This window comes from Seriola lalandi, unplaced genomic scaffold (genome assembly GCF_002814215.2).
Source record: "Seriola lalandi dorsalis isolate HSWRI2012SDOR001 ecotype SW California unplaced genomic scaffold, Sedor1 jcf7180002054125, whole genome shotgun sequence".
NCBI lineage: Eukaryota > Metazoa > Chordata > Actinopteri > Carangiformes > Carangidae > Seriola > Seriola lalandi.
Window position 1 is genome coordinate 216641 of NW_019524678.1, and position 11949 is coordinate 228589.

Below are 11949 nucleotides of genomic sequence, written 5' to 3' on the forward strand. Positions count from 1 at the left end.
TATGTGTTTAAATATACTCAAAACATTTAGTATGTGTCTCAAATTTTAACACTTGCTCACTTTTCCTGGTTGTTTGACAGTGTTTCAGGTTAAAATAAGCCACTATCTCAATGAACAAAGATGAAGACTTGGATGTGATTATCAAAATTTGTGAGGGAATGTGGTTTTCCTGAAACAGAGACTTCTAGTTCTTCCTTTGGGTGACAGGTGATTGACAGTAAGCAAAGAATAACTGTGCATGCAATGATATCCAAACAAAGGTGCTACAGTATGTAGTAATGGACTGTCAAGCAGGTAATTGTCAAGTTGGTTGCTCATGTCAAGCAAAAATAAAATGGTAAAAACTGGTAACTGAATATACGTCCTGACACTACTTCTAACACTGGGATTATCTGCAACTGTATTCTGGAAGATAATGTGGAACATTTTTGAGAGATTTACAATGTCACCTTTTAACTCTAATCACTCCAAGTTTTTCCTATCTGTTATGACCAATCCTGACTCCCAGAAATTATGTGCACATGCAATGAAACAGCTTTCCCAATTACATTGTGGTGGCAACATAATGACTGTGTGATCACGTTCAGAGGCAACATGTTTTGTTTTTTTTTTTTAAATGAAGAGCTACATTTACTAACAGCAGAGGGGTCACCAGGAGGTGGTTGTGGTAGACGGCAGGCACACAAAGCACACGTGTGTCATCCCAGAGACCAGGGTTCACATCCACAGCCTCGTCTGAAGCTCGGTCTCCTACAAATTACATTCATATACTACTAAACTGTTTTACTAGTTAAGTTGTGGTGGCAACGCAAATGCTGGCTGGACTATGTTGGATCTTCTTTTTTTTTTTTTTTTGAATGAAGCCACACATTTATTTACGGAAGCAGAGTCGCCAGGAGGTGGTTTTGGTGGGCGCACAAAGCACATGACTGTGACTCCAGAGACTGAGTTTGCATCCACAATGCTGTTGGTTGAGGCAAGAAAAGACTTTGGTTAATGTTAGGGAAAGACTGTGATTTTGGTTAAATATAAATAAATACACTGTATCTGAAGTCACTGTGGACTTTTCCAGTATCAAATCAGACCACAAGCTTTCCTTAACCTTTAAGAGTTTTCTCTGCCGCTGAATGTGGTTTCATGGTGGGAATGGGTGGTGATGGTGAAGGTGGTGGTGATAATGGTCGCTTGCCAAGAGCTTCAGCAAGGTTAAAATACACCTTGGACTGAGGGCAGACTGTCCTACAGTGACTCGCTACGAAGAAGTGATGGGACGAGCCAGCCAGGCTGGAGCTAGCTGGTTAGCATGCTAACTTCAATAGAAGAGGTGTTAGAAATTGAAGAAAAAGGAGAAGAAGAAAAGAGTTAACTTTGGCGTTGCTTTCCACCATTGGAGACAGCTGTTGGTGAGTAAAAGAATACAGTTTGATGCTGAACTTTAAGCGTTTCTTCTAGACTGGTAAGTAAACAGCTGTTAATGCTAACGGTAGCGATAGAAAAAATGTACATGTATCCCCTTTAAGAGTTGCAGGTGCCTAAATATAAACATAAAAAGTTTAGTCATGTTGTAGTCACCACAACTGGATATTGTACAATATCAGATTGTGAATATTTTACTTGTATGTTCAGTATCAATGTATTTATGACTTGCCAAACATGTAAATTAACAAAATATCCTCATTACATTAATAGAAAACATAAGGTTGTTATATTGTCATTTTGATTATCTTGTGCCAGGCTTGTTGTGGGTTGTACTTTTGTCAGATGCCTGTTATGTATGAAAAAAAATTATCTCAAAGTCGTCCCTAAAGACCTTCCATGACTGCAATGTGAAGAACCCATAAATATGAGAGGTGGGGTTTTTTGGGGTTTTTTGGATTCAGAATTATCTGCTATTCTGGGTATTGCAAGGATGTCTGGGTATCGCTCTCCTTCATAGTTGACATATATAACCTAATGCAAAACTAAGGTAGATTTTGTTGTTGTTGTAGTTAAATACCTTGCTCTGTCTTATGGATAAATATGGTTTACAATAATAAAACATTTTGAATTTTTCAATGCAAGTATGTTGAGCCTAATTGGTCCAGTAAAGTCTTAATATTTCCTGCTTTACAAGTTAATGGTTTGCTAGTGTCACTGTATTAATAAGTAACCTGAACCGGAACTTTCAAGATATGGAAATGTGCAGTGTTAATACTAAGCAATGGAAAGTACACTTAACTCAGTACAGGTTGCCTATGTGTCAATAAAGTACCTACTGGGACCTTGTAGGTTACAGCAGTTTAAATAACTATGCAGATGACTCCATCTTAGCAAAATATGCTGTGCGACTCCTTCTGGACACCTGCACTGAGAAAGAAAAGTTGCAATGTGCTGTGATAACAAGCAAACAACTGAGGTGCACTTTATATTATATAGCACTTAGTTATAATGAAAGTATATTTTATATATTATATTTTATGTGAAGATTGCTGGTTCAAGTTTGGACATTATTTTCTAATAACCAAACAGTCTAGTAAAAGTCAATTGAATAACACTCAACAACAGTCAGGGAATTTAAACAACAAATTCAATAAATAATAAAATAATCTAATCATGCTTTGATCATAAACAAGCCATTATACTGCCTTTAGTATATTAAATAATACTTTCACTTTGCCAGGTTTAGAGGTATAGACTGCTGAAAATCGTGGATGTAGAGTATGAGTGACTGGTAAAATAATGAGGGAGAAGCTTGATTAGAGATGAGGATGAGCAAGCAGCTGCCATCAAACTGTAGTATGAGAGGTTGACAATGCTCTGAATCAAGCAAAATCCACTAAAACATTCCTTAACGTCTAAGTAACTGATTTTCAGTGTGGCTCACTTGCAAAAAGGTTAACCGCAGTCTTTGTTTGGTATGTGCATACATGTTGACTCAGTATGAAATGTACTGCGCAGTGCATATTTGTTTCAATGGCTAAACTCATTGAACTTGTGTTCTTTACTTTAGAATGACATGAAAACATATTATATCTAATTTTGGGGAAATAATGTTAAGAAAATTCATGTCCACAACATGTTATCTGTGCACTAGAGCAGGACTGGCTTGGTGAAAACACAGCACTGAAAAGATTTGGTTTGCCTGATCACTCTCTGGCTATTTCATTAGCACTGCTCACTAGCATCATTGATAGATCGATTAGGCACGGCATGCTGATGTGAATGCTAACATCAGCATGCCAACATGCTCACAATTTTAACATGGTGATGTTTGGCATGTTTGAGGTCTACCATGTTCACCAGCTTAGTTTAGTGCCAACATTTCCTTACATCATTACTTTTGTGAATATTTAAGTCAACATCCAAAGTATTGGACTATTGTGAAATTTTGACCTGATGATGGCACTAGAGAAAAAGCCAGGAGCTGACCAAAGTCATTAGGGTTCCTCCTCTGGGAGCCATGAGAATCTGCACAAAATTTCATGTTAATCCATCAAACTGTTGTTGAGTTATTGTACAACAATATAAAAATGAAGGTTTAGACCATCAGTTTGGAACTGCTCCAAGTCTAATGATTCAGACTGAACATTGAATACAAATGTTTATGTGGGTAAATATTTAAATCAGAGTTTAACTGACAAGAGATCAGTCCTTTTCTTCATAAATGTGTCTTTGAATGTTGACAATGCCAAAGTATTTGATCCACAATTAATTATTATTTTTCTAGAGAATGCTTCACGTCATTCAATTCATCTCCGATTCAAAACATTTGACAAGACCTTGTCATATCAACAAAGATCCGATGTGTAAGGCATCAGCTGGGCGATTGATGTTTTCTGCCCTCTGCATGCATATCCTTGGGGAAATACTGTAGACTCTCTCCCTCTCCCTCCCTCTCTCTCTCCCTCTCCTGAAGCTGGTTAAATCCCAAAAGGCAAGCAGAAGTATAAAACACTATGTCAAGTCATTTTGTATGTCTGAAATTAGAATGTGGAGGGAGAAAAAAAACTAGGGTTAAGATATGTCTGCACACCTTTTCCGGATCTTTTCATCCCAATTCAAATAAAATTCAAAACAGCAGGTAAATGGTAATATCACACAAGCAAGCAGCGGTGCCTCCAGCAACATGCTCCATTAAAAGAGTTTGCCGCGCAAGGTGCTACAGCTCACTGCACAAACTGAAGTGTCTGCTCAGTGGGAATTGAACAGGAATTCTGAAAACGCACTTTAATGTTGAAAATCTCACAACACCCTCTAAATGCATATATTTTCAAGACAATACACAAAGTAACCCTATTATGTGTCTGTCATGGCTTCAAGAATATCAGTTGTTTGTATATGTGTTGTATCACATCAAAGCAAAATTACACACTGACAGTCAAACTCAATTTGTAAGCAGAGGTGGAGCTTTAAGGTAAAGACTAAATAACTCCTGTTAATTTAATTGACACAGCTCGGGTAGTCAATTAAGATGCCAGTGGAGATCTCCACATCATAGGTGGGATATGTCTATGTTATTCCAGCAATGACCCAGAGAGGTCACAGTGTGTGTGTGTATGTGTGTCTGTTTCTGTTTGTGTATACACACAATAGACCTCTGGTAGAGACTGGCCACCTCAGCCCCTCTTGGGAGGGAACCTTCAGTATAAAAGCACGCCATTCACAGGGGCCTCAGCAATTGTACAAGGAGAAAGGGACGAATCCTTCCCCCTTCACCATAACACACACACACACACACACACACACACACACACACACACACACACACACACGGTACATACACTCACTCAAAACTCACTAGGTTTGATGGGGGAAATGGAAATAAGCGCCTCTGTGCCCATGAATGCTATCATTTCATTCCTCTACTCTGAATGCTCCAGGGATCTCTGAGAAGGAGTAGGAGCAATAAGTTCACTTTGCTGAATTAATGCTGTAATTCTTTATCAGGAGAGCCTTGGCATTACCTTGAACCGGGCTGGTTTTATGCAAAATGGTTTCAAGCCTAGTTTTTTTAATGATGGTCCTAATTTGTTGGCTCACTTTAAATTATTAATCTCTTTTATATTCAAGTAGTTATTACATGTCATAACTGTGTATCTATGGGGTGAGATTTAATAGTATCTGCTGGACCTTAGGAGAAGAGCCAGTGTAGAAATGCTATTAAAAATTGATAATTAGCTAAATATTTGCCTTGGCACCTGCTTTGAGCCCATGCGCTAATTGGCATGGGAACAGCTGCAGTGGTCACTGAAGACACACAATCAGATGTTCACAGAGAAGCTCACTGACAAAGCCGAACAAATCAATTAGAGAGATGAAACTGACATCCGAAGGCCTCCACTAGTGCCTGTTAACATTTGGATAATGTGTCATTTTAAAAGTTATCCAAAAATACTATGAAATTTCACACAAGAAAAAGCCCTCTCTCCCATGACTTATCAAATGAGTCGTGTGTGGAACTTCGAGTAAACGCACAGTATGCAACTTCTGCCACGAGGGCTCTCTCAATCAAAACAATAACAAAAGATGGCCTGGGAAGTAGCATGGGATTATGGGAGTTGTTGTCTTTCAGGAGGTTTTTATTGGGAGCCAAATTATCTGCAGAGGACTCCTCCTCTCCACAACAAACAGACCAGTTGATTGTAACCGGCAAAAACACTGAAGCAGTTTCACAATTTAAGTCAGTGTTTCAGTGTCGCAGTATGGCGCACACAGGATGTAAGGGAAGGGCTGGGAGCTGAGTCTGTTAACCTGTGTTACGATTGTTTCTCAGATAACGTACAATCCAGGCGTTCAGCAGGTTTTTACCAGCAGCTGAATTATTTGCAGAGGTGTCCTTCTGCACATAACTAATGGGCCAGGGGATTAAAAATGGTACAAACACAGAATAAAAACAGTTTCACATTAAAAATCAGTGATTCACCGACGCTGTCCGGCAGACATAGGATGTCTTGGAAGGACTAGGCGCTTGGCTGTCTAACATTTGCCTGGCTTTTTTCTCTGATAACTTAAGATCCAGATGTCCAATGACTACAATCCTTCATCTGGTTAAAATACACAGTTGAAAACAACGAAAGTGTTAAAAAATATATCTTTAAAATGTTGCTAAAAACTGGATAAAAGTCAATAATGAGCTTCTGGCAGGCAACCACAATGGCGACACATGTCCATAGGGGATATAACATCATTGACAGGCGACCAAATGAAACCGACCGTTACCATGAAATCACAGATTTATAGGTTTGAAATTGCTTGATACATTTGGGAAAATGTACACAACTCAGCAACATATATAACATAGGTCTAGACCTTTTTAGACATTTTAATGTGAAAAAGTTACTTATTATAGCTTTAATATCTTTTAATACCAACAACATATCATAATAATAGTACCCCTAGCTGGTATCCAATGTGTCCTTAGATTCGTACTCTTCTTTGATCAGAAAGATTCTGATCAAGTCATTATTTTGCCAATTTTAGATTAGATATTTTGCTTGACAAAGTTCTCATACGGCTGCTTGTGTTTAGAAACACTTAATATTTGATTGTTTTTATTTATTTATTCATTCATTTATTTATTTTTGCCATGTTTGAATTTCAAATAAAAATATCCGCCAGTCTGGATGAAATGCTCTCTTCTTGTTTATTGTTGCTTCAGGGAGCTCAGGATAACAACATGCCAAAAGAGAGCTGGCAGTCCATGTAAATGTCTGTAGAGATGGTGACCATACACACAACAGAATAATGACAGAGTCAGCGCCATCCATCCATCAGTCAGTCAGTCCGTCGGACATACCACTGAACCATCTGCCAGCCCGCCAGCCCCCCCATCCCTCGATGAACCCCCACAGCCACCAGCCAGGAGAAGGCTCTCTCTCGGGGCCTGATGTGCTAATGTGAACCTTTGTGGTGCTGAGCTAAGTGGATGGCTAGGTGGTTGAAATATGCCTGTAGCTTAGCTACAGCTTAATTCATATTGTATTCAGGTGATGTATATAAGGATTTTGAGGTCAAACAACGTATTTACAAATAATTCATGTGTATCATTATGGTCTTGAATTGTTCATTTGATTTGACAAATGAATTCAGGGAATAACACTGAAGCTTAGATTTCTTTTAATTTATTCATTAGATTTTTTTTGGAAAACCTTTTATTTTAACCTTATAAGCAGATCAGAAACCCTGCAACAGTGCACTGCATGGCGTCCTCTGCAAAATTCAATTAGACATAATGTTGCACTGCAATCTATTCATTTGAGGCACCCAGTGAGGCAGCCACTGGGAGTGTATTGATTGGAATGTGTCATGTGTGGAAGCGAGAGAGGGGTGGCCACAGTTTTTTGCTTAATGGACTGAAATAAAAGAGGCGGGAATGGGCTTTAATTAGGGAACAGTGGCAGGGGCATCTAGTTTCCCCTCCCAGTAGTTACCCTGCACTCTCTGCAGAACACACTCACGCACCCATGCATTTTCACATGCAGATACTCAAACACACTCGCACAATTCCTCTTCCAATGCATTCGCACATACACAAACAAACGTACACGCTTGCAGTCTACCACCCATGCACACCCACACAAACACACACACACTGAGAGACACAGGAGGAGGGCAGAGGAGAATGGAGGGGGTGATGGAGGAAAGGATGAAAAAAAAAACGAGAGGGAGTGCTGGGCTCCCGGGGTCTCAGCTGCTGCTAGGGTGCTGCCTGCTCCTCGCAATGAGTTGCAACTGTCAGTTTATTTTATCTCAGGCTTTTCATCATCGCACAGAGCCTGGTTGGAGGAAGCCACCTGAGAGTCTTAGGAATTTGTTGGCTACAAGTCATTAGCAAAGACTGCTGAGATGCGCCGGGGCCAGAGATGTGCGTAGGGTACTGCTGCAGACAAGTGTGTCCCCTTAACCCTTGATAGGCTGATTGGCACGGCAGCTTTGCTTTGATGGCTGGATAATTACATGCAGCCTAGATGACACAGGGCAGGTCATAAAAGCTTAGCAGCACAAATAAAGAAAGGCATGATGTGAATGAAGGCGTGTGGAGAACATTAAAAAATGAAAGCAAGTCTTTTTATTTCCTTCCAAGTTTGAATCTATTGTAACTAAAGAAATTGCTGTACACATTTAGACTTCGGATAAATCTCTAACAGATTGTGAAACTCTTGGTAAGGTAATAAGTCTGTTTCACTTGGCTGCACATGCACATGACTGAAAAAAAGATGAGTAGGTAAGTAGTTAAGTACATAGGTAGGTTATTATGTAGGTGGACAAGTGAATAACTAGTGCCTTACGTGATAAATTAAATATTCCAACTAAGATTTTTCATAGTTTCAGCCATTGGTTATATTAGTATATATATTCTTGTACTCATGAAAGTAAAAGCTGAGCTCTGGGAAAACAACAAAATTACAATAACAAAGTCTGATGGGGCAAAAGACAAATGTTAAGGCGGGGTATGTTCAAAACAAACTAGTTTGTCCAACATCGTCCGACCACGTTTGAAGTACACAAGTGTTTATAGTCTGCTTCAAATGGCCGCGCTTGAAGGAGGGGTGTAAAGGCTGCTGTCACACCTAGGGGTAAGTAGCAATATTTGTTCCAAGGTGGATAGTGGAACATTTTTAGACCGTCTCTCTCTGTACTCGATGCAGCCCTTCCACTATTGATGTTAGAGAGGTGTGGGGACTTCCACTGAAGTACACCAATGCTTTCTTTAGACCAGATGAGACAGGCAGTAAACACATCAGTTTGGCCAGATTATCTAAACCACTATTTGAAGGTAAAACCAAAAGTGAGTGTACTCCTAATATTGGTAATATCACCTTAACTGCACCGGAAAACTACAATACAACTACCTCAAGTAAGACAGATGAAAGCTCAACCAGGAAATCGCCTAATGGGTAATAAATTTACTGGTTTTCTCTCCCAAGTAAGTTTGTTTAAAACCTGTATGATTGTCTGACTGTCTTGCTATGGTCCCAGATCTGTTATTAATTTGCTGGGTATAATGATGTTATTATTAGCAATACGAAAGATGTCAACAATCTACAAACATAAGACAAGTTGTAATAAACCATAACCAACCTTTCATAAACCATATCAAAGCAAAGGCAGCTATAGGTAGACAGTAAAGAGCAACACTAACGTGTTCTGTGACCGCTGACTGCCTGGATGAGTTTGGATCACTGAACATGTCATTTCCACTACACTTACACACTGGTATTCTGCAGGTATAGTGACGTGTTCAGACATATCTGTGCGACCACTGTGTTCCCAACTATCAGTGTGCTTGTTTTTGTGTGTGTGTGTGTGTGTGTGTGTGTGTGTGTGATATGTAAGATTCCTCTGCAGATTTACATTTTCTTATAAAAAGGGTACCAGCTCATCTCTGATGCCACAATGCCCCGGTCAAAGAGAGCAAAGTCTCTGTAGCTTCTTTTATGCTGACTTGAAGGAGTACATGTCCAAGTGGGAAAACATTATTAAATATGGATTCTGTTTGGGTCCCACTTCAGTTGCCTCCGTGCTCCTGCCAAACTCCCAACCAGTGTCGATGTCTCCATGTATGAATCCATGTAAGTGGATGTTTTTGTAATGTGAAGGCTCCAGAGTGGAGGGAGGCTTACCTTGGAAATGCTGTATGATTACCCAACAAACACAAACAGTGGTTGTAACCTTGACCACACAGAATTATTCTTTGGAATGGATGAAGGGTGAAGAGGAGTAAAATGTGAAATTCCAGTGGGTGTCTCTGTGTGTATCTAACCTTGTGAAAACACAGAGACGTGAGTTTGATAGAGTTATTACACATCTGTGGTTCCACCATTTGTGCGGCTGAATGTATTATCACGAGAGAGACAGGGCTAAGCTGAGATTCTGTTGGGACATTTCATCACCTCAGTGTCACGGGTCAGGCAATTGCAGCAGCCACTGTTTGCTTTTCATTACTAAAATACAAACTTAAAGGATGTCTTTTTGTTTTTCTGAAAAGAACAGTGTTTACTCTTGCAATGATTAGAGTGTTATTATTTCTACTGTGCCTCTGAAAATGTAATTTTAGAAGCTGAGAGTATTTTGGCTTGGTGAGCTGGCTTTTGTTCCAACAATATGTTGCCAGTTTATTGTGGTTATAAGCATTCAGGAAAATAATTAGCCAAGCACATGTTGTGTATATTAAGTACAAGGCGCCTCTGTCTGCTCTCTGGAGACTTTTTTTTTCTTAATATACAGGAGTTCAAAGAAATAAAGCTGCTCTCTACTCTATGGTGGATGATTGTATCATCACTTCGACATCAGTCAAAAACCGGTGTATTTCATCATCGAAGCAACCGGTAAACACATTTCATGTTGAGATCAACATCAGGCCTTTGCAACACATTGTTACCATTGTTAGCTCAGTGCACATGTTGCTTTACATTGTTAGAGTCAGGTATCTGACATATTTATCTTTTTGCTACATAAGGAGCGAGTGATCGCTTTCAAGGTGTGTCCTATAACCATCAGGGAGGGGAAATAAGACGCTGGTTATCACTGCTCGACCTCCCCTGACAACTGTCCAATTATGTATATCACACCCTGCCTACTGTTTGCACTAGAAGTAATCAATAAAGGATGTGGCTGAGTGCACATACATTTTGGTGAAACCAAATGCATGAAAACTTAATCATTCGCTCAGGCTGGTGGGGAATCAAATATCGGTAGGGAACAAGTAGGCAGTGGTTGTTCGCGAGGGGAGGGACTGATTAGTGATTGTAGCTCCCAAGTTTGATGGGGTGTGGGTGGGGAGGGTTTCTCTCCTGACGAGGCAAATGGAATGGGTGACAGGTGGAAACGGGGATGAAAAGGCAGTCCTCCGTTTCATGAATAAATGTAAACACAGCGCCATGCAATTACTACGGCTGGTCATCTCTTTTAGGTTGCGGTGGGGGTAAACGTGCGGCTACATCCCTGCAGGTCCAATCTAATGAAAACGCGCAGGTTACTGGGGCGTTTAATTGTATATACGGTAAAGCTAAGAGTGAGGACTGTAGCAGCTTGTTGCGGATGAAAGCCTAACCCTACAACTGGAAAATTTGATTCAGTTTAAACATAGCGTTTCGTTTATTGATCCGCTGTGGAAGGTGAGATCATCACAGGAACACGACCTGAGCAGATGGATTCATTTGAACATGTCATGAGAACACATGGGTCTTGTTGCTCCAGAGAATAACTTGTTACACAGGGATGGCAGCCCAAATGTAATTTTAAATGGCAGTGATCAGATACTTTGGCTTCACATTTTTCTAAGAAGTTCACTATCTGTGATTCTGTATTTTGTCATAACAGATATGTTCAATAGATCATGACTTAATCTGTTAAATAAAAAATATATAAATGTTGTCAAAGAATATTGACACCCAACTCAGATATTAGTCAATTAAAATGCATCTTTTTATCAATTATAAAAGGAGTTATTAAATGTATTCCTTATTCAAAAAGCAATCATACAGACACGTGCTTATCTTTATCCTATTTTAAAAGTTATCTTATGTAATCGTCAGCATGCATATGCATATCTATTTGGTATTAACACTTATCCACCACAGAAGAGGCAGGTCAAAGCATACCACAGTTATATCTTTTCTATTACCAAGGTTGATCAATAATTCATGGGTCACAATAGCAGGCGGTGCGCGTCGGGGGGAGGGACACCCTGAGATCCTCTCCCTAAGTAGGATCCCCTCAAAAACAGGAAGAAGAAATCAGAGCCTAAAACCACTCTGTGCTGGAAAAAAAAAACATCAATGTTTCCCTCACACTCACCCACGATTCTGGCAAAAGGTAGACCACATTCACAATCATCATCACTGACACTACGGCCCCTGTTCAGACATTCCTCAGTGAGGCGATAACCTTTTCTTTCTCCTCTTTCCCTTGCGCTGGTCTCTAAGTAGTACTCACACCATCACTTAGAGCATTAATCAAAAAGCATGT